Source organism: Mugil cephalus, chromosome 17 (genome assembly GCF_022458985.1).
Source record: "Mugil cephalus isolate CIBA_MC_2020 chromosome 17, CIBA_Mcephalus_1.1, whole genome shotgun sequence".
Lineage (NCBI taxonomy): Eukaryota > Metazoa > Chordata > Actinopteri > Mugiliformes > Mugilidae > Mugil > Mugil cephalus.
Window position 1 is genome coordinate 8,116,457 of NC_061786.1, and position 24,153 is coordinate 8,140,609.

The 24,153-nt window shown below is 44.2% G+C and overlaps 1 protein-coding gene across 8 annotated transcripts in view; it reads left to right on the forward strand.

Moving 5' to 3' along the window:
• Nucleotides 1–24,153, forward strand: part of dlgap2a (discs, large (Drosophila) homolog-associated protein 2a) — a 174,920-nt gene that overhangs the window by 85,568 nt on the left and 65,199 nt on the right. The window contains exon 2 of one of the 8 annotated variants that reach the window (XM_047610957.1): nucleotides 435–467. The exons of the other annotated variants lie outside the window; for them this stretch is intronic. The gene's annotated coding sequence lies outside the window, so the exon portion shown is untranslated. The remainder of the gene's footprint in view (nucleotides 1–434; nucleotides 468–24,153) is intronic. 8 annotated transcript variants of the gene reach the window in all.

Below are 24,153 nucleotides of genomic sequence, written 5' to 3' on the forward strand. Positions count from 1 at the left end.
CAGTGATGAATCGGACGCAATATGATTTCTCATTCTTTTTTTTCCCCCCGCCCTCTTTGACGCCTGCCTCTGCATCATTTTGTCATTTTATGCAGCCGCATGTGGCTGATGGTCATATTATGCATGGTGGCTAGGTTTCTATTATGTTGCACATGGGTACCGCCTTGCAAGGACGTTAGGCACAGAAAAAAAATAAAAAATAAAAATAAGTTTGCTGCTCTCAGTTGTTTGTTCCGTGTTTATTTGTTTTGCACAGAGCACCAGAGAATCTTGAGCAGCGGTTGTTGACATTTTTTTACAGAAAGGCCGGTGACGCTAATGTTTGTCCCTCTGCACACACACACACACACACGCACGCATGCTCAAACACAGACGTTCGCATATGTGTCGCCTCTATTAATCTCTGCTGTTGTCTCTCTTTGGTCCTTGTTTAGAATCACAGTGCACACTGTGTGGTGAACCAGAAGGTGAGTGGGCCTCGCCATTCCCCAAAAGCTCTTGTCATCGCCATCGCCCGCCTGGTTGTTTGCTGCGAGGGAGGGGTGGGAAGTGGAGCGTGGGGGCGACGCTTTGCTGTGGATGCGCCGTTCTTCGACGGACCAGTGTTAGGTTTCATGCCCGAAAGAAAAAAGAAAATCCGCCGCACTTAGCAAGATTGCGTCCTCCTGGATTCATTAACTGTAAAGCTCAACATTTCAAATGGTCACGTGTGTAGGATGGGGACGGTAAAGATAATGTAATTCCAGGAGGCAGCCATCTTCATGCATGCACTCGTGCTGACGTGACTGGCAGCATGAAGGCCGGAAGGCACGTCTTCAGAATGCTGACTGAACGCTGGTGCTTCACATCTCATTGAATGTTATAGTTTGTGTACATACACGTGCCTCTCATGATGTATGTGAGCGGTGGAAAGCTGCTTAGCTCAAGTGCTCCTCTCGCGCTTCCTTCATTCTCCATCTCCGAGTGAATACCATTCCCCGTGTGTCTCCTTCAGTTTCATTCCAGAAGTCCTTCTCTGTGCATGGATTACTTTCTGAGGAGGGCTCTGTCCCCTTCGGTCCCCCTGCTCAGCCGCGCGTCTTCTGTTCTTTCATCCGATAACCTGCTGCTACTGACAGTCTTCGCTAACAAGCGCGACCAGGCATTACCTGCGTGGCTACGGCAGGAGCTCGCAGCTTTGTGGCACCGTGAGGGATAAACGTGGAAATAAACAACGATCAGGCTCCAACGATGGGCTCAGTGACAGATATGATATTTCCCTGTGGACTTAACCTTGTCCAGGAATCAGCCATGTGCCTCTAAGCCCAATAAGCATTATTCTGTGCCTCAGAAATCAATGGCGCTCTCTCTGCTTTGCTTGATTGGATTAAGACGTAATCAAATCGAGCATGATAACTGTGTTCTTGTGACCTTCCCGCCGAGACAGGCAGAGAGAGGGGGGGTGTAGGGTGGGGGGGCCCAGGGGGGAAGGATGGGCAGTGTGTGTGCACGTGTGTGGTATTTCATGAGTGCAAATGTGCATGGGTCTGGGGAGAAGGGAGCTCCCGAGGTGCCTCCATAGGGGAGGGGTCTTCAACATTTTCCAGGCCAAGGACCCCAAACAGAGGGAGAGATTAAGTAGAGACCCCCTACCTACTATATGTGTTCTATAATAAACTCGGCCTAGTGCTTATAAACATACATTATTGTCATTTTGCATTCAATATTAAGCTATCCATATAATGCACAGGTTCAAATATTCTTTTATTTAATTTCAAACATGTGCAACAGTAGGGTGGTCATAAACATAAACAACATATATACCATGTACTGTTAGCTTCTCTTCTGCTACTATTGCAATGCTTCTGGATTTCACATGGGGACTGAATCGGGCCAATTGCAGAGAACCTGCCAGAGTCAGCACATAATATGCAGCCTCGTGATTGGCTCAGCAGCGATAGAGGTGGGGCCTACTTTATTTAAAGAGATTTAAATTTGTGGAGGAAAAATAGAAAATAAAAAAATATAGAAGAAAAATGTGTAGTCAACCAAAGATTTTGGGACCCCGCTGCCGTACCTCTGCAGACCCCCAGGGGGGTCGAGGCACAGGGAAGAGTGGAGTCCCTCAAACCTCAGCAGGGAAACCACAGGGAGACTTGAACAGTGATCAAAATATATCTATAGCGTCGAATGACACTTCATTTTGATCTCAGCTTTTCCATGTGCGTCTGTGTTTTATTCAGACGAAGATCTTCAACAGCTGTTTCTTATTTGGAACACATTAAACGTTAATGGTTTTGAGAAAGACAGTACATATTCCCTTGTGACACGCAAACAAATTAATGAATAAATACGTTTTTTTCAAGTTGCTTTCTTGGAAACAGATAAAATGGTTTGCACGTATTTCCCCATTTACGTGGACATTCGTTATTGCACATGTAAGTGCAATAATCAGTCCTTTTCTTTTCAGTCTCACTAACCCATTAGAGATATATGTTGCTACTAATAGCTCCACTGTGTTCACAAGCCATTTGTAAGCACTTTCTGGCTCCCTTCAAGTGGTTATAAAGCTTACTTATGTACAGACGAGATTCCTTTTTCACTTGGAAATGATGTTGATGAAAGAGGTGAGAGTCAAACAGAGCGGCGAGCTGAAAGACACTAAAACAATCTATTAGAGAAGACAGAGAGGGACATTAAGTCAGATGTAAGTCCAATAACCACTCTCTTTTTCTTAACTCTGTTTGGTTCTTTTGCTCCTATAGCTCCACTGTGTTCACAAGCATATAGTGATGTGCTTTTTTTTTCTTTTTCATAAAAGCAAAGGCGCCTTGCACTCGGAAATGATGGTGAAGAAAGAGTTGAGAGTGAAGCAAAATGGTGAGCTGAGAGACACTGCATGATCTTTAAAAGTTGGGGTATATCTCTTTGTTGATTAGCCACTACAGGCAGCCTCTTTCGCGTCTCTTTTAAAGAAGACTTATTGCAGCTTTAACTCCCACAATGTACAAAACTAGTACTTCCATTTGTCACCACGCTCCAAGCCTGCATAAAGTAGCCAGCCCTTATCTCTGCGTTCCCGTGTTCGCCGTGAGAATTGTCAGAGAAGAATTTAACGCGTTTACAAGGCCAACCAGGGCCTTATTGCCTGCAGGTGATAATCCTGCAAGAGAGGCAGAGGAAAAAGCGAGAGATGGAGAGAAAGAATGTTTGATGGTGTGAGGGAAGGAAGACTGAGAGGGTTTGAAGAGCAAACATGCCCATTTGCACATCTTGTTGTGCAGAATGCTGAGCCAGAGGCTGCATGTCCTGCTGGAACCCTCAAACCCCTTATCTCATAAATATGCTGTATAACACGCACAGCAACACATAAAACATCACTGGACGTAATCTTTGGCAGCATCACGGTAGGACATATGTGTTTTTAATTTTGCTGGTTGTCATTAACTTTTAAATAACGTGTTACCTAGATTTTTTTTCTAGCTGAGTGATTTGAATTGTCTTAGTCAGTAATTGTTTTCTGTCTTATCTTTCCCGAGCATTATCCTGTCATGCGGCGCAAAATCTGAACGTACTGACTGAAAGAACCGGCGCTCTACGAAAATACAGAAGAGCTCTTGTTGAGTATTTAGAGTGCAGTTAGGACTGTTGAATTTAATGTGAAAATATGTGCCGCAGCTGGCATAACATTATGACCACCTTCCTAATATTGTCTCCCTTGTGCCTCTGAAACAGCTGTGACTCATCAGAGAATGGACATGGGCCTTCTGAGGGTGTCCCGTGTTGACGGCAACAGAATGTTAATTAGTGGGGGCCTTTGGGTCCCATGGGTTGAGAGGAGGGGCCTCTGTGGATCAGGCTTGTTCTAGTGCACCCCAGAGATTCTTGATCAGTTTGGAATCTAACTTACTAACTTCCACTCAAATGCAGAACATTGAACTGTCACAAGATGGCCAATGTTATTTACTAACCCTAAGCCTGACAGTCGTCATAATGTTATGCCTCATCGGAGCACTGTATACTAAAGCGACGTGATGCACCAATGTCTGACCAGTGTCTGTCAGTGAGGAACTGTTTTTGTTTTTGTGGTGTGTCCTGCACAGTTGGCACCAGCCTGACCTCTGTCGACAGCTTTTCAGCCTATTGAGCCAATGTTGAACCAGCTGCAAACCTGGTCAGAGAGGTCACTGTGACCGGCTGTTCAACTTAGCAAGCAAGGGCACAAGAAACAGAAGGGATGAAAGCAAGCAAATGACTAAGTCAAGAGGTGACACGCTGAACACACCACTCTCATTTTACATCCTCCCCTAATCTGAGCATTCAAATATGCAAATATTTTCACAAAGACACCGCCGTCTGGATTGGCCATCTGTAGACTAAGTGATCGGCATGATAGATGGCATGATCCAGTAGAGGATGGCTCTGTAGGTCAGTTTACATAGCCTACCTAGCTCTTCTGGTTGACCTTTCTGAATGACAAATACAGACTACATCCACCTGCTGGCACACAGAATTATTTCCATTCAAGTAGGTGCAGAACCTACCTACTAGCTTTGTGTTCAAGTGTAACATTTTGCCCCAGCTCCTTGATACATGAAGGTGTTTGATGTTGACGTCTGTTTGGTGTGTTTTGCTTGGAAACCTCCAAAGAAATGAGAAAAAAAAGAGATAATGCCAGTTCTAGTTGTGCGCATCATTGCTGTTACCATAGCCACCACTTGCAAAGCCAAGAGCAAAATCGAATATCATCAGCATAAGCTCTGGTTCTATGTGACAGACTACGTTTGACATTTTAAAACAACAGATGTGTCAATAATGGTATCAGTTGCAAGTCTATAAGCACATCATGTGGGCTGATATAAAGGTCTGCTTGACATGAGTCTCCCCCACAGCCCTAGTCACACGAGGAGTCCATCAAACCCAGAGGGAAAAATTATAATTAGGGCCACTGGCCAATACTTGGGATTAGGACAAGGAGTTTTTGTTTTTTTGCCCTAACCCTAACCCTAAGGCAAAGGTATTGTTTACGAGGTTTCTGGGTTTACATGTTCTCCCTGTGTTTGCGTGCTTCCTCCCATCATTCAGAGACATGCTGGTTAGGTTAATTGGTGATTCTAAATTGGCTGTGAGTGTGAGTGTGAATGGTTGTCTGTCTCTCTGTGTTACACAGTAGACTTCCAACTTGTCCAGGGCTAAACCCGCCTCCCTCGATGAATGGATGAATTTATGTTGCTTGGTGACGTGACCCAAATTTTCATGTGAAATACAAGAGGACGCGACTCCAGACAGTGAGAAAGAACCGTGACATGAACTAATGCACCTTTATACAACACAGAGGAGGAAGAAAAGGAGGGGACATTTGCTCATCTTTGTGTGTGAACTATTCTCACTGAAGATGGAAAAACGAGAAGTCTGAATAATAGATATGATAGAGCAAGGGCATGGAGGACAGTTTTCAAGACAGCTTGACCTTAAACATTATTGAAAAGTTGCTGAGCTCACCTTGACTGACACTCTGCGACTTCAAACTCTGAAACTGACATTATCAGAAGGTGTCTTACCCAGAAAATGGATAATAGCTTTGACGAAAATTCACATAAGTCCAGTCGAGGTCTTACTCATGGTGTCAGACTCATTTTGTGTTGCTCAGGGGGAATGAAATCACAGCTGTTTTTAAGCCACAATTAGAGCCTCGTCCTTCGGCTGATGCATTGCTGATGCGCGGCGGTTTGCTCACTGACAGCAAATGTGAGCCCGAGCACATCCCCATTAACCGGACCTTCACAGAGACCCTGAACTTAACAGCGAGGGAGAGAAAGACAGAATATGCTTGGAAGAGGAGAAGGGCAGAGTGAGTTGAAGGGTATAGAATGAGTCAGGAAGAGGCAGGGATAGAAAACAGGAAAGGTTGAGTAGTCTTATTTCACAGAAATGGAGTCTATATACTTTTACTTTGTTTAGCTAATTGTGCTTTTATGGGAAGGATAATTGTTGCTTGGACCTTATGTCTATACACTGTATGAATACTTGTATGGAGGTGGTACAAAGTGCAGAAAAGACTTTGAATAAAGCAAATAAGACAAAATAACTGAGAGCACAGGATGAGAAACTAAAGGTGATCGAGGAAACATGAACGTACCGTCAAACATCTCCAAACATCCAGCCCACTACGGTCATTAAACAGTTGAGCTCAGTGTGGAAGCATTAGTCTTGGTGCATCCTCGCCAACTCAGCTGAGTTAATATGTTGGACGCCAAGTTTCTCCATGTTACCCAGGCCAACGCACTAAACTGTGATCTGTTAAACACCAAGCTCCCCAGTATAATTCACTGCCTTCAACAGTGTTAACACCCACTTTAACACCATAGATGGCTGTCTATCAGTAATGTCATGTCATACAGCATGGAGCCTCTGGTCATTTCCTCTTGAGAGCAGAGCTCCTCCAGGAGTTATAGATAATATCATTACGCCCTAATGCATATTCCTCCGCTGCCCAGAAACGCTGTCCTATATTGAATTGGGCCGCATGGATTTTTAATTTCCAGAAAACCATTTACATTGTACGTTGGCTAGACGAATAGGATACGTCATGTGTCAGACCGAAGGGCCAAGGTCAACATCCAATATTGAGGAGGCTCATGGGAGGTGTGAGTGGAGTACTGATCGCTGTGCGTTGTGCAGCACAGATGATCCACACCATGGAGTTTCCATATACATTCTGTTTCTGGTTATCTAATGAAATATTGACTAAATAATAGAATTGGAAGAATCTGTTTTGATCCTGTCTTCCCCAAGGAATCTAGTTTTCCATTAATGTCCAGAGACTCCAGTCTTAAGCTGGCAATGGGATTCAGATTCAGAGGACAGACATGAAGACTTTGTTGTAGATACATGGTTAACAGACCCTAGTCCTGTGAGTTCCAGGTGGACACCAACAGATGTTCCTATTTTAACCCTACTAGTCCTTTAGAACTGAAGAACAAAACTGAAACATCTTCAAGAAATCCAGTAAGTCCAGTTGCCCTTTTTTTCAGCTTGTTTTTTGAATTCGCCATGACCTAAATGACCAAGGACCTTCACAGTATCAACATTTTTAGTCCAAAGCTCCAGACATTTGTGCACAACTGTAGCGACAACAGCTGTGTAATTTCAGTCAGCACCAGTTCTGCATGGGAACCACCCACTCACATCTCACATATCTGTCTTACACATATCTGTCTGACGGTACATGTACAAATGTACAAATTTTACATGTACATGTACAAATTTTTTTATACTTTTGTTTTCTTTTAGGCACCTACCATAAGATGCAGTTGTTTCGACGTACTGACCAAACCACGTCACTGCAAGTTCTGCATGCATCACATGCGCATGATGTGCACTGGCTCAGAAAAGCATTTTTCCTACACACAATTTTGTAAAAACAGTTTTCTGAGCCTAACAAACTTGGAAATAGTTGAAGGGGGATGCTAATGCACAAAACAAAATTGTGGAATCATGCAGGACATGTGCGTGCAGGGGGCGCATGGAAATGACCATTCAAATGAATGAAGCTTTGTCTTGTATAGATATGTTGGACATTAGTTTGTTAAATAGGTTCAGTTTTTATTCTCAGTTGAAAAATAGAAAAATTCTATTTTTATTTTATCTTATAGAACAAGTGAGAGAAAATATAAATTATTCAGTTTCAGTTTCAGTCATGTTCAATTTATTGATGTCAGTTATACATAATAAAAACTGTGAGACTGTTAATTAGAGTTGTGATGTTCACAAACATACTGAATCTACTGACTGGCCAGTTACGAGCTATCTCTTCTTTTTCCTCTGTGTTTCACATACAGTCTATGGTTTTACTTAGCCTGCCCTTTGCTATTTTTCCACTAAGTGAAATGGAGAACGGCCACAAGGATATAGGTGCAGCAGAGTACATGTGGACTGCTGATTTGATATGAAAATATTGTATGGCATCATCTAAGTTGTCCACACTGTGAGCACTCAGATCACAGCTAGGTTTGAATGATTCTGCTCCAAATCTTATCCCTGGATAATAAGTTTCCCCCAGTCTGGCTTATATATGGCCCATATTATACATTTTTTTCAACAATGTCATATTGGTGTCTAACATCATTGTTTTCAAAGTGTATTACCCCAAATTCAGCCTTGGTCCTGAATTTCAGGAAGTCAAAAAGTCGCTCCAGTGAGCATAATATGGGAACTTTAAAAACAATCCACAAGATTCAGCTTTCTAGCTTTAAATTCTCATGTTACAGACTGAAATCTCAAAAAGCTGTCCTTCTGTTTTGGATGTTGTAGCTGGCATATTCAGTGTCCTTTGTCCCTCAGCTTGACAAGTCATGTCCCTCGGCTTAGATTAAGGGCTGCGGCTTTGCCGGCCTTTGCCAGCAGATCTGGCTGCACTCCATACACCATACTGTACACAGACAGGAAGCCAAGCGGCCTGATGGCCAACAGTGCAACAGTAGATCTCAGCGCTGTTCCCGGCCGGCCCTGGGTGGCCGACACAACGCTTCAGCGGCTTAGTGTTTGAGAGCATGGCAAAGCAGCAGTTTTATGTCACTGACAGCCATCTGAGAGAGAAAGGGAAGTAGTGAGCAGGGAGAGTAAGAAGAAAATATGCCATCTGAAGATTGCCTGCAGCTGACGAGTGAAGTGGGATTTAGAAAACATGTTATTTAAGCAGCAAGCAATTTTTTTTTTCCCTTCACTGGGCGCCAAGGAAAAGTGCAGCAGGCAGTCAATCCTTTGAGCTTATCACAAGTAACCAAAGTTGCTCTCTCTGCTTTCTCGGCCCCTCGTCCTCCTTTGAGTCGCAGGCACACACAGAGAACCGCACAAGCCACCACTTATTGTCGCTCAACGCGCTTGTCTGACGCCGTCCACCCCCGCTTTGATATTTTTACACTTATCATTACCCTCCACTACATTCGAAATGAATTGTTAATGGCCCACACGGAGCCTCTCCGTCGGGTGTGTGACACGCACGACCTTATCAGGCAAACCTGAAGTATGCCGAGAAGAGAAAGTCACGGCAGATTGCTCGCACTCCCGCAGATATTACATGCCATCTAATGTAGGTTTAGTTTGAGCACAGGCATGACAAATGTGAGAGAATGTATCTGGTATGGAGATTGAAATGGAACATCTCTCTCTCACACACACTGTGCTGCCATCGATCCGTCTGCCTCTGAGTCACTGCGAATACCAAAATCGCAGGCTGGAGTAACGAGGAGGCAAAGATAGAGACGCACGAGCGCGAGAGAGGCCTTCAGCGGCCTTAGCAGAAGTCGAAATCGGACGCACTTTTCAATCTTTTTTCGCTCCACTATTTTGTTTCCGCAATGTGCCGCGAGAAACCCCAGCACCACCAATCAGTCCGCAGGTGAAATAAGAACTTCTATTGTGTGTGCGCGTGTCTCCCGTGTGAGCATCTGTCCAGGTAATAGCTGCAGAGGAGGGCGTGCGGATCAGCTTTTCTCAGAGAGTCCAGGGTTAGCGATGGGGAAGCTTTACATCACTCGAGGCGAAAGGCTGATGAGCAGCAGAGGCATCGTGGAGAGTTTGAGCCAACTCAGAGGGGAAGGCTTTGGATGGGCTTTTCGCGAATGCTTCCATTTATGACTAATTCAAGAAACACAGCGAGAGGTGGTTCGCACAAACGCTACCATTTTTTAAATTTTTTTTTGTCAGCAATATGACTCACAGATGAATATATCTCCAAATATTTGCGCCGTTATCGCCCATAAGCATCACATTCTCGGGCAGAATGCAGTCATAAATAAAATGAGAGTCATACTTTTGAAATCGCTCTAACTTCACTTCACCGAGCCTCATGTGGTTTTATTGGGCTCAGGGGGTGATAACAAGAGCAACTGACCGTCAGCACGCAAATAGTCTCATTACCAAGAAAGCTCTGAGGGGCTGTGATAGAAATTGGCCAGGGGAGGCGTCGTCACCCTGCTCCTGGAGCAGATGTCTTTCGGCTCCCAGTTGACGGTGGCTGTTAAATGCCAACCATTTGATCATTTGGAAAGACATCAGCGGCTGTGAGAAGTATTATGGCATGATGCCACTAATGATTAGCTGCAAATAATTTTGTAGAAAACTGGACAAAACTGCCAGATGGTTGGCATTGACAAACACACAACTTACTTGGGGACAATTTCCTTCCACTTATCAAAAATCCCCAAGTTTTACTCCCAAATATAAACTAAATTAACAATAAATTAATGTCAATGTGATTTAAGAGATTAAAGATGCATTAAGTCTTTATAATTATTGTTTGAACACTCCTCACTGTTTACTGACTGTTTTGAAATGTCTGCCAGGCTGGGTATAGTGATTTCTGTCTCATTGGTTTAATTTCTCGTCTAAACTTGCTAGCTGGCAAGGTTAGATCGAAAGTCAGCTGTTTGCTATAATTAAGATTTATTACATACCTCACGTACTTTTGTCCACAGAATACCACGTCTCAACAGCTCCTGTTTAGTATTCCTGTAGATGAACTTAACAGGCTGCTGCCTTTTGTCGCTAAATCCAATATCCATGTTATTATGGTAATTTAAGGCGGCCTGATACAAAACGCATGCTCTTATTCTATGTGCAAACATTTCATATACTCTACTAATAGTTCTGAATAGTTGGGGTAACATCATATTTAGAGGCACACACGCAAAAAAAATCTAGGGGGTAACACTTTGTCGTACCAGCTATTAGCTATCAACTAAAGGAAGACCTTATTGCGATCTGAAACAAAACGAACTGGAGCAAACTCTCAGGGTTTGGTCGTCTTTGTACGTCTGGCAGCGGGAGCCACTGTACTTTAAAGAGGACAGACTTAAAAAAGAATTGATGTATTGCATGGAGGTCACTGTATTATCAATGTTGTTGGTCATGGCAACTCTTTGTTAAAGTCCTTTGCCAGTCAACAAGAAAGGGCTATGATCTATACACTTCTTTGCCGCCTGCCCTTAGACCTGCCCGTATCACGGAGTTTTTGATGTCCTGAAAATTGGCAACCAATAATAATCCACAATTGCCAATCATTTATTTGTCGTCATCACTCCTAAGGAAACTGTTGAACTTCTTTGGTAACTGGAACGGTATTTGTTTAGACACTAGTTTACCTCCAGTATATTATATAATGTATTATTAGGTTTATGTAAGTCAAAATCTTAGCAGCAAATACACACTTATTTAGTCATTCAGAAACCTCTCTCACAAATCCGTGTGATGTCAAACTCTGAAAACACTTATTTCGGTCAGTTCATTATATTAATAGGAGCAGATGAAGGATTCACACGGAGGAAGGACAATGACATTGATTCAGGTGTTACGATCCATATAAAAACATTTATTCCAAACACAGTGAAAGCGGAGCTCCAGGTCAAATTCAGTGTCAGCTCTAATTGACCGTTAACATTTAGATTCAGGAGGGAAAAGGAGTTTTAATGAGGCACCAGTCCTTCACAGTTATGATACCTTGTACGCCGTCTGTCTGACTCCTTCTTCCTCCTTTCTCTTCAGCTCTTTGAGCCTCATCTCTCACACGTTCTCTCTCTCTCTTGCGCGCTTTGTTTTAACACTGCATTATGGAACTCGAGACGGCATTTTACATTTCGTATTGCGAGCGAATGTCTCGCCGCAGTCTATTTAATCTATTGAATCAAAACCGCGGAAAACCCGATCATGTTCCAGATCAGGCCTTTTCCTCTCTGTTCTCTGCTGCCTTTGTCCTCTTCTTAATACGAGTGCGTCCGTCCCTTCACACTGCGGTGGTCAGCGGCTCTGAGGTCTTCTCCCTGCGGGCGCTGCCTCTTTCTTCAGAGTTCCTTATTAAAAACCAAACCTGGCATCTGGGAGCCTTTCGCTGCCTTTCCCTTTAACCACCTCTTCCTCTCTTCCCATTCCTCCTTAAACACACAGTCGCAGGGGCAAAGGTAAGAGTTTCTCTCCTGTTTGTTCCACTCAGTCAGGCAGGAGCTCTTCACATTTTTCAGCAACGAGATCCAATTACTGTAATAAGACTCATAAAATTCCCCCTTCTGAACCACCAATGTCATCATTTCACGTTGTCTCTCTGCTGCCCTTTTCTCTTCAGTGGGCCTGCGTACACGATCCAGGGCCCCGTGTGGATGCAGCCCCGGAGAAATTAATCATTGCTCTCTGAAATGATGGTGCCTTCGAGATGCTTGTGATTACAGAGCACCGCAAACTCGCCATATTTAAGCCCGGCATGGATTTTTTGATCACAATCAAAGTTTATTGCTGCGCTTTTATTCATGAAGTCTCTGCAGAGGCGTCGCTTGGTTAGCCAAGCGTCAGACGGGGCCGGAGATATCGGATGATGCACTGGGCCGCAACTGAATCGCAAGCACCCTGTTGCTATGTATAGGCTCAGAGCGCTCCGAAGAACGGACTGGGAGAGCGTAAGACTGATGGCTGCTGTCAGGCTGCAGCATGGGTGAATCATGAACACTCCTATTTTCACCCATTTGAATTTCCACATAATGTTCCCCCTCTTGAGCATTTCCCGCTGGAGCAGATGTCTCCTTTCCACCAGCGCTGTGTTTTTGTAGAATTTACCAGGGCGAGGCACGGAAGGGTCGGGCCTTTACGTTTTAACCCCGCTGACGTAACCGACATTTAACGTAGCGCCGACAGGGCAGCTCGTAAAACAAGGAGGGCTTTAGCTCGATGACTTGGCGCTCATCGGTTTATTGCGGCGCATTGTTTACAAGTTGATGAGCTCAAACAGCCGGAGGTCACGGGGAAGCGCGATCCCTTTACGTAACAGCGAGACTCAGTCCGCCGTGCCCTATGACAGACAGTAAGTCTTTCACTGACACTGAATCAGCATGACGCGGGAGATAATGAACACAACACACATCCTGCAGGAGAACATTTGGGCTATTTTTTGCTCGATCCAGGATGTGCTGGTTTCCGTGCCAAACACTACCTCTCACTTTGTGTTGTTCCTCTCTAGTTCCTGCGCTTGCAGTGAAATCACATTATCATGCTCGGCAGCCTCTTCATTTAGCCAGATATTTGGTTCAGTAGCACTGGGAAAACACATTGGACTCTTGAAAGCATGTCATCTAGCAGGAAATAAGGCTTCCTTTTCTATCCGGTCTTCTCCATTCTCCCCTAATGCCGGCGCGCCTCTTTTTTTTGTGTGTATTTTTAATAATGATCTGCGTTTAGGTGCATTCACATCCGGCATGCAGGAACTTGGGGATATAGTACTTCAGCGATCGCTCTATCTGAGGCTCTATTAGCTATTAACCTCGGTGCAGCTCAGGTGAACACAAAATGAGTTGAGCAAGTCGGACAGATTTCCCACCGGCCCAGAATTCATTGCCGCCAGTCGAGGTAAAAGTCGGTTGTGACATGACAAATAAACGCCCAGAGGACTGAAAAGTTTGCCTAGGCAAAATCTAAATGATGCTGAGGAAATGGCATCACAATTACCTATATTACACAAGTGGATTTTGCAGCAATAAACCTTACATAATAATTCAGGCAGTCGCCGACTGCAGTCTCAGATTTTCCTGTCATTATTTCGCCATTTGTGTCTGATGAGCCTGCTTTCAAACTACGATGATATCATTAAAGATGGTGGAGCACCTCAAACACATATCTCCGGCTCTGGCTCTTTCCATTTCATGCATTGGCGGTGCAGTTCAGGAGCTGGAGACACACTTTACATCGCTGAAAATAAACTTATCACCACTTTCCTCCCATCCTGGTTTTCAGGAGGACACGCTCGCTCAAGGAGCATAAACAAGTGAGCGAGGAACAATGCTCGCAGTTTGAACTGCTAGAGGGGACTGTCATTATCCTCGGAGACAATTATGACAAAACTGCACTTCTGTGAGGCTGAGCTAACGCCCTGTCCCCTCCTCCTCATTCCTTCCCCATGAGGGAACATCTGAATCATCCGTGGCCGTGGCGGATCTGCTCACAAATGATCTCCCCTCCCACGCAAATTTTCCGAGGCATTTTATTTGGAAATCAGAAATTAAAGAGAATTTAGAGAATGATTTATTGATAATGCAGTTGTTTGTAGATCTGTCTGGTAACTGCCAGGGGGATTGTTGGTTTTATCTGAGAGTCAGTCAGAGAGACAAGCGGAAAGCGTGGAAATTCAACCCGTGCTCCTGAAAAGACACAAAATGAGTGCGACTTTTTTTTTTTGTTGTTGACGCTGACCGTGTTCAATCGCAAGTACTTCCTGTGACAAGCTGACCTCGGGACACAGCAGCTGGCCCTTTCGCCCAGGCCAGAGTGTGATAACTGGCTCCAGCCCGATGTGACAATAATCCAAGATCACTGGGGTTAATAGTGTGTACCGTGTCCTCGCCCCAAAGCCCTCCACTTTCCTGAAGGATCCTCACAACAACTCAATGCCTGGGTCCAATGTTGACCTCAGGAAACATTAATTCGTCACCCAGCCTCAGCGGAGGTCACGTTAACCTTGACGGCAGGATGCTGAGCTGTGGAGCCGCAGATGATGGATGTACGCCACAGCTCACGGTGTTTAACTGAAATGTAATACCATGTTTTTTTTTGTCCCACCTCACTTTTAGCTGAGGGCTCTGAATCATGTGGAGGAGAAATTAAGCCATTTTTGTGATTTCAAAAATAATCCAGTCAGTGGCGACGTTCTCGGTATTGTTACTATTTAGTAGCAGCGGGGTCACTCCCTTTGAGCTCAAGTGCTCTCAGAGAGTATGCAAGATATTTAATTTGGGTTCTCTCTAAAACACAGCGACTCAGACAGCCAGCCCCACTTAACGTTTATTCTGAAAACCAAACAATCCATCAATGTCGACCTGCACGGGGCTTTTTGTACAGGTAACGCAACCTGTGGTATTTCCTTCTGGCACCCAGACGACCTCTCAACCGATAAAATCTCCCCCGCGCTGCCACTTATCATCCCAGGGTCTGAGGGGCAACAACGGAAAACCAGCAGACAGCGGAGAACTTTCTTTAACGAACATGCTGATGGCTTAACGGGACCTTCTGTCTGGACAGAGGAGACCTCTATTACTCAACATTTTTGTCTTCTGTCGCGGTGACTTTCTTTGTGACTGCTGTCTAATTTGGAGAGGTTGGTACGCGAGCTGCGAGGCTGCAGTGACATGACTGAACTAATTTAAAACTGTGGTGACAACTCTAAAATAGAGTTCTGTCTTCCTTTCTTACTAAAAAAGTTGTTATGACAGGCTCAGGCTATCCACCCATTCCGACATTTAGTGGCGAGATCAAGTCTTGTTCGTAATGGGGTACGGCTCTGTTTGTTTGGTAATGTCAGGGTTTATAGATCCGCCCTTAAACTTACCAAACTGTTCACAGACTCATCATGTTACACCAGGTGTCTTGAACATTTTGACCACCGATTTGACTCATCTCGTCTACAGTCACCTGTACTGAACAGACATCTCAATTCTTTGCCATTTTTACACCTTGCCCCTGATTACAAGTTACCGCAAGTTCTTCTTCTTTATGTTAGATAAACATTTACAAACCAGCTTGCAGGTGAATTGGCACCACTGAACGGATTTGCGTCACACCTGTCTAGAGGAAGACCAAAGAGGAGGTATATGGATGTGGTAAAGGAAGACAGGAAGGCAATGGGTGTGAGAGAATGGGGGATACAGAGGACAGGGTGAGATGGAAGCAGATGATCCGCCGTGGAGACCCGTGAAGGGAACACCCGAAAGGAAGTAAAGATCATGTAAGGTGGTGTAATCAATGGTGCCAGATCTGACGCGAGAATCATGGCAATATCCTGTCGGTTTCAGATTAAGATTACAAAAAAGTATCTCGAACATTTTTCCTTAAGTGTGTCATGGAACCTGGTTTCAAAGTCAGGTAAAAGTCTTTCAGTCTTAGCTCTGCTTCCATGTAAAAATAAATACTCTTTCTTTTAAATGTCGTAGTGCACCCAAAACAACAGAAGATGAGCTCAAGACCCACTGACCTCTACTATTGACTCAGTCCACATTTGTCTGGTGACCTTATCTTCAATCTTATGGGAAGACCCATAAAACACTTTAATTAGTCCCCGGAGCATTTATCTGTGTAGAGTCCATCTATGTGGCCCTTGCTGCTCCCTTCTCTTAATGTAGCAGAGCCACGACTAGTGTTTACAAAGTCGACCCTCCTAATCTGTTTGTGATCAGGTTTTAAGCATCCCAATAGGATTTGATGCCTGCGCTCTCTGAGAGTGCACAACATTAATAACTAAAGATAATGAGTTATTATCTGTTGCCTATATCAGATTGACAAAACCCATGGCATTAGCCGAGTGGCGAACAAGAGTGCCAGCACCAATTAAATCACCATCTCTCATTGTCCACGTCCAGGCGACATTAAAGTATGACAAGCGAAACATAATTAGGTATTAAATTGTATTAAATTGACCATTGAGTGAAACAGAGTCACAGCATGTTTCATATATCCTCTGTTAATTCATGCAAAACAGCATTAATCCATCATAAGCATGCCTGGCTGCACGCCTCGCCTCGTCTCACCTTGCCCGTCCCGTGTTAATTCATCCTCGTCTTCAGCACCCTTTTCTCTTCGCTCGCCGCCGCCGGCGTCTGCGATTCTCAGCGCAAAGCAGCGCCAGGCGGAGGAGCGCTCGTTCTCATTTTGCAGCAGGATCACATACTCTCCCGCAGACTTCAACAGTTTGTTGATTGTGAGTCACACCTGCAAATATTGAACTCCTTGTAATTCATGTTTTCTCACACTGCTGTAATCTCTCTGACAAAGAACAGGAGGCAAATAAAAACGGAGCCGTGTTCCTTAAAAGTGTTTCTTTCACTTTTGATCCTCGGCACTCGTGTTTGCTGTGAGCTCGTTCATTTGCGGCGCTTGCGTTGTGCACGTTACATATAGGAGTTCTGGAGTCAGAGCTCGGGCCTCAAGGACGATCATTAGAGGCTGTGTAATGCAGTGATGCGGCTGTTGCCCTCTGGGGTTCGCCTTGCTGCATGGGGAGATGACAGTGGGAGGCATATCACAGGCACTTTAATTGATTTCACTCAAGGAAAAATCCCCGTTGTGCAATTTAAATATCCATCAAGTACAGCAAAGACAGATTTTGTTGTGTGAATAAATTATTGCACCTCACTAATAAATGGAAGAATATCCAGATGCGTGTTATTTCGTTCTCTTTTTCTCAACAACCCCTTGTCTGATCTTCGCTGGGTACGTGAGGGAGTGCACTGTTGAGCTGAAAGTTGTTCAAACTGGCTATAGTCAAATTGTGTGGCAGTTAATCTGTTCAAACTAATGCAAACACCAGCAATATGTAAGTGTTCACTCAATCACATTTCTATTTTAGGATTGTTCAGGATTGTTTGTGACCTCACAGACGATGCCAGGTGTTCTCACGGCACTGTAGTATCTTGTGTTTCATCAATTACCTGTGATACAATTCTCACAAGCCCTGGTGATATGGATTAGTGTCAGCTTTTAATATCGGGTATGGAAACAATATTTTAGAACGATCAGATATAAAGGTACAAATAATACTTCCAAATCATGGCAACAATGAGGCGCACTTGTCATGAAGAACTTTCAGTGATGATCAGAGAGAGAGGAATTTATCGAAATATCTCGTGTTTTGGTTGCGTTATCGCACATCGTTTGTGGAACTCACCAACAAAGTACTTGACAATAATCCATTTCACTTTGTGGAACGTAGACCTTCGGGCACACATGAAAGCCATGCTATCCATAGTTGTCATCATCTGTTATTTTCTTATTTTCTTCACTGACTGATTTGTTACTTTGATTTAAAATGGTACAATACTTGTTCAGTCTTCAGATTGCTTGCTTTTCTTTGATAGATGTCCAGAATCCAGAGACCTTGAGAGCCAACAAAGATGACCATTTCAGACGCTGTGGAAGAAGTGGATTTGTTGTATTTTTCTTAAAAGGAATTCATAACCAATTATCAGAATAGTTTTATTCTTTAACTACCTAAAGTCTGGTCATGTCCACAACCTTCCAGGTCATGGTAGGTCATATCCAATTAACAAGTTGAAACAAGGGAAACATTTGGACTGTTAGAGTACCATTCCTTGCTGAAGGACAACAGGATTCTTTGACAACAGGTTGAAGTATCTGGTCGTTACAGACCCTAGTCGAGCCATGCTGAGGATGCAACTTGGTCTTCAAAGAACCCTTAAAGTTCAGTTGGCTTTGTATGAGCTTGTTTTCTGGATATTTAATTGTCTGATGGTTGGCTACCCAGTGAGTCAATATATTTCAGTTCTAAATCATACTGTCTAGCCTTAGAGAGACCAGGAGAGCATTTAAGTTGATCAAGCTGATCACAATAGAAAGATAAAATGTGAATACCAGTCAATACAATCAACCGTAGCACACTGGATTACAGCATACACAGGACATACATCAGCCTATACTATAATAGTGTAGTTTCATTTTACATTCATGCTTCTGAACTCTTACTCGCTGGACTGGGACGTTGCTAGTGGCTGCTGTGACCAGCACATCTCCCCATGAACTGCATATTGCCGCAGGCGAAGGCTAACTCTCTGGTCCTGGCTGTGACGCGCTTTAGCTTTGTTTCTAAGCAACCGCCAGCTCGTAGCTTGGAGGAAACGAACGAGGAGTGTAGCTGTGGAGTCTTTCTTGATGGGGTGGGCGGATGGAGGGATGGATGTATCTTGTGTTAGTGGTTCCACTTAAAGGGTTTGCTTTAGCAGCACTTATGTCAGAGATTGCTTTTGGAGCGGCGTCAGTAGCTTCAGCAGAATCTTGACTAGTGCAGCTTCACGGCCATGATGCAAGTCAAAATATTGGCAAACATCTTAATCAGCAGCTCATGAATTTTAATGTGGTGGCTTGATTTGCCAATTTTCCAATTTGTCAATCTAATCTGAAACTTAATAAGATATATTTTTACTGAAAGCTATATGAGGACATTCCCACTGAAGGGTTCTTTTCACTCCATACTGTACCTCCAAGTCAAACAGGGATGTGTGTCCTGAGTAAACTTTCCACATTCAGTGTAACTGAATGATGACCTGTCTTTCACCCTCTTTCTTTCCGTCCCCTGTCCCTGCCACTTCTCTTCATACACCCTGTGCCTGACAGCGCACAGATTCTCGCACACTCAAATACATGTGCGCTAACAAATCTGACATTATGAATTACTCCTGCTCATCGCAGAGGTTCAGAAACGGTTTTCTGACAAGACACGGACCCCTGGGGATGCAAATAAAAATAGTGTGAAGGAGGGATGTGAACTGGAAATGGGCTCCAGTGTTGGCCTGTCAACATGCTGTCTCAAACATTGCTGTCGATATGTTTTCTCTGCTCCTGCGTTCTGTCTTCTACCTGTCATTGTCAAACGGGTGACAGCCTCCTTCCTTAAATCGTATCTGGCTGTTCTGAAAGCTCGTATCCATGTTTTCCATACCTCTTCTTATCCCATTACGGCGGCTTTTGTTGGATCTAGGGGGTGGACTCAATCAGCCCACTCACTCCATTGAATTATTACTAGAACCGTGTGGTTTTAGTAACAGCCTGGGGAAGCAAACGAAAGCCAGCCTGGCCCCCCATAGGAGTGCTTTTGCGCAGATGTTGACTATTAAGGCAGCATGAGTGTACATGTCTAATCTACATTACTCTTTTTAATTAGATGTGTAGCATCGGGTGCCATGCATCGTAATTGGAGAGAGAGCATCAAGTCTACTCATTTATCAATTATCATGATATAAATGGCAGATAAGCAGAAGACAGTATCTATTTGACACGACTTTGACTTTGTCTCAAGTATCTTGGAGAAGAATTTAAATCCCATTAGTTTATTAGAGAAAATGCTAAATTAGCATACACATTGTCAAATATAAGTGGCCGTCTTGCCTGACCTTTGGTGCTTCCTGATCTCTCAAAGGTCGTCATTCACAGACCGTTGCTCTGTTATTGATCGGTGTCCTCATTACCATGGATATTTAGAGAATGAGACCTGCCAAATAAAATCAATCAAGGCAAACGAACAGAGTTAATATCAAATCTTTTTGCTTTACATTCTGCTTAACGGTCATTGATGTATTCCTTCAAGTCATTCATAAGTGTATCATTTAGTGTTTACATCATAACATTCTGGTTCAGATCTGGTATTAACGTGCATCCTGGTTTATCTGATCACAAGTGGCACAGCCAAGACGCATAGAAGACCCATCTGAGGTCTGACCACCAAGACTGCATGTGGCCACATTGATGGACTGACTACAAACTTGAGGTTCTCTGCGTCACTCATTCAGAGAAAACACAAAAACACATTTATGATGGATAGCCAGAGAGGTGGTGTCTGTACATAAGCAATGAGAGCCTTTTAACATTGTTTGTCTTCGTAGCTGTCAAGTAACTAAAATAATGAGTAAGTCTAAGCAATCAACACATACGTCAATTATCAGCAGGTGTGATGTGTAATTTTGTCACAAGAAATGTTTTAGCATGTGGTTTATTAGCCATGTGTTTACGTTGATGTATGCAAAGTAGCCATGTGGAGTTAAGTTTTCCTCAGCGGTTTATCTCAGCTGCTGCAAACAGCGTAGCAGTGTCATTACTGTGCATATGGACATTTTACAAGGTTTACGTTACAACCCGTTTCATAGGGACTCATATGTCTTTCGGTGAGTTACGGTCAACACAAAGCAAATAGCACCGTGTGTGGTTTTGAAGCCATACAAATTTTACTGCACTCTTAATGACATGGGTCTCGTGTTATTTGCATAGAGAGCACAGAGCTGGGATCTCACCTCTCACATGGTCAGTCCAGATGCAAGTAGAGACACATTGTAACGCCTGTTGTGAACGCACCTAAGCTGCATTTAACACCAAGTCTAACCAGGGCTCGAGAGAATCCTGATCTGCATTGGTTTTAATTCTTAATTTTCATGGATAATTGCATGACTTGAGTTTTTAACATTTAGATTCATCAATAGGTCAGAAAAAATGCTCCGTTAGCAATAACAATGCATGCAGTCACATCGGTGATAACAGTGATTAGATTAGATTAGATCTGATAGATAGTTCATTTGTCCGTGGTTTCCATTAGCTTCATCATATATAAACTGATATAAAAGATATTAAAATGATAATGATATGAATTTATAATGCTGTGTAGAAACTAGACAGTAGTAGCAGAAGTGGTCACAGTCCAGTTCCTCGCAGGGAGGCACTGTATAATAGTATGGCCTGAGGGACTAACAACCTGCTCATCTTGTCCATGGAGCAGGACAGAGACAGCAGCCTGTCACTGAACAAGCTTCTCTGTCTGACCATGGTGTCGTGTAGAGGATGGTGGATATTGTTCATGAGGGACTGGATTTTGCTCAAGGTCTTTGCTTCTGCCACCAATGTCAGGGACTTCAGCTCTGCCCCTACCACAGAGCCCACCTTCTGTATCAGTTTATCCAGTCACAAAGTGCCTTTCTTCTTAGCGCTGCCTCCCCAGAACACCACAGCACAGAAGAGGGTACTGGCAACAATAGTTTGGTAGAACTAGTAGGTGGTAGTCTGAACCACCTCCCCACACTCCCTGTTGATGGTTACAGGCTGTTGGTAGGGTCTGGACCTCCGGAAATCCACTACTATCTCCTTGGTTTTAGTTGTATCGATCAGAAGGTGGTTCACATGAGAAAAAGTTGTTCACTTGATCCTTCTGCTTCTGCTCCTGTCGATCCCTGACATACCTGATACTTGTAGAGACATCTGAGAACTTCTGCATATGACATGACTCTGTATTGTAATCGAAGGTTGAGGTGTACAAGGTGAAAAGGGTTAGGGTTAGGGTGAAAGTCTCCTGTGGTGCTGCATTGCTGATAGTCCCAGACAGCAGCATTCTCCACCTTCTCCTGGTATGCAAACAAGAGTGTGTCCGACCTGGGGACTTCTTGGTGTGGGGTGATGCAGGATGTCTTTCACTGCAGGAGGACCATCCTAAGGTGTAGGCTCAGGTTAAATTTATGCTCAAGGGGCTCCCCCAGCTCAGAAGAACAGGCACTGAGTAATCGTGGGGATAACCGGTCTGGTCCGGCAGCTTTTCTTGGATCCGGCCTCCTTTTCTTGTGATGGCAGTGGTGGTATGACGGGTGGCTACAAGCCAGTTGTCTGCAGTCTGGTGTCTGAACTAAAGCAGAAAGAGCAGTAGAGGGGGCAGGACAGTCAAACCTTTTTAAAAAAGTCATTGAACTGGTTGACCCTCTCCTAATCCTCCTCCCCAGTGCTCCTCTTCTTGGAGCTACAGACTCTAGCTCCAAGTTCTGTTTTTCTCCTTTGCCTCTTTCAGCTGGACCCTGAGTGTCTGCTGCATACGCTTCAGCTCCTCCTAGACACCTTCCTCAAAAGGCCTCTTCTTCTGCTTAAGAAGGGCCTTGATGTTACTGGTTATCCAAGGCCTATTGTTGGGGAAGAAGCGCTCAGTTCAGCTCTTTGCAGCACATCACCAAACAAGGTTACCATTACAACGACATGGAGTGGCTATTTCTGCTGTTTGGCAACTCTGCCATTTCCTGGTAAATAGTTTTTGTATGATGCAATTAGAGTGCCCCGGGGCAATGTCAATAGCACTTCTTTCATTTCATTGCTGTGAAATTAGGCCAGTAAAACACTGGGACAGGCACTTTCACTAATTACATTTACTGTCAGATGTGTCCAGGTTCACCTTGACCCGCCCCCTGAGCTACATGAAACTATCTTCCATCCAGAGGAACACATGGATGCTCGAGGGCTTGTGGGGGAATTTGATTCTCCCACAAGCAAACACATCATCTACAGGCTAATTAATTATGTACCATCAGCACCGTTTAAAAGTTGTCCGTATGCTTTTCTGCTCTGATCCGATCTCGTCCAAATTAACGTCGCAGCAAATTATTTTGCACGCCGATTGACTTGTGTGCCTCCAATGTTCTGCCTGACTTTGAAGCAAAAAGGCAAGTGAGAGACAATGATCTGCACTGGACTGTCGGTATCACTCCCATCTCCAAAAAGTCATTATGGTCAGCCCCCACCCTCCACTCGCAGGGATGCTGTGTTCTGCAGAGAGGAAAATTACATTAGAGGGGAAAGGATTTCAATTGTCTTCTCCAGGCTGAGGAGTGTGGTTGCCTGCAGGGCTCTGGAGACCTGTCGTGTTTTTGAAAACGGTTTCCGTGAAGGCATCGTCTCTGAGGACTCGGGGCTGGTTTGGACACTTTCATTTGTCAGGAAGCATGAGCTACTGCTGACTCAAGCATTAAGAACACTCGATACACTTATTGATTTTAAACAGGCGTCTGTTTATTTTGCGTGTCATCCCTGCAAATTAACAGTGTGACAATATCAAATTTTCTCTGTTTTCCTCCCCAACTCCTCAGTGGCTGCAAAGACAGCAAAGGATGGGAACTTCAGAGCGTGTTGCTACAGCAACAGCAGTTCTGAGGCTTCCTCTAACAAGTTGCCTGGGAATGCAGTCCTGGCTGTTACATAAGATGTGACTTACTCTCTCGCTGCCTCTCTTGCACACACTCACAGGGCTTTTCCTGTGGCAGAATTTCACATTCAGCATGATTTATTCATAGCTGGATAGCTGCGCTGGATTTATGATTCCACCATGTCAATGCAAAGCCATGCAATCCACCACACTTGGCAAGAGTTTGCGTGGGGGGCATTGTCGGACTCAAAGTCCATTCGCATGGCTGTTGTAAATGAAGAGGGGGCTTTGAATAGATTTAGATTGAGGAGATCGTTGCTCGAATAAGAAATTATACGAGGATGGCAAGACAATTTGACACCATAGCTGCTCCTGCTGCTGCTGTTGTTGTGTTGCTGTGTGGGATGGAGTTGCCACAGCAGGATGTGAGATGTGCTTCATGTTTTCAGTGTAGGCATCAATTGTGTTCCTGTCCAAATACAAAAGAGAAACCAGAAACCTCGGAAGCACAAAAGCCCTCAAGTATAGTGATTCTGGGCCGAACAAAGAACGCTGATCCTGACACTTTGTCGTCTGTCGCTCCGTCCCCGCTTTGATTGGCAGAGAGAAAAAGGCAGCTGAGGAAGAGCGCTGAGCGCAGCACTGATAACTCGCTTCATCATTAGCGGGTTCACGATAAGTATTCAGGCATTCAG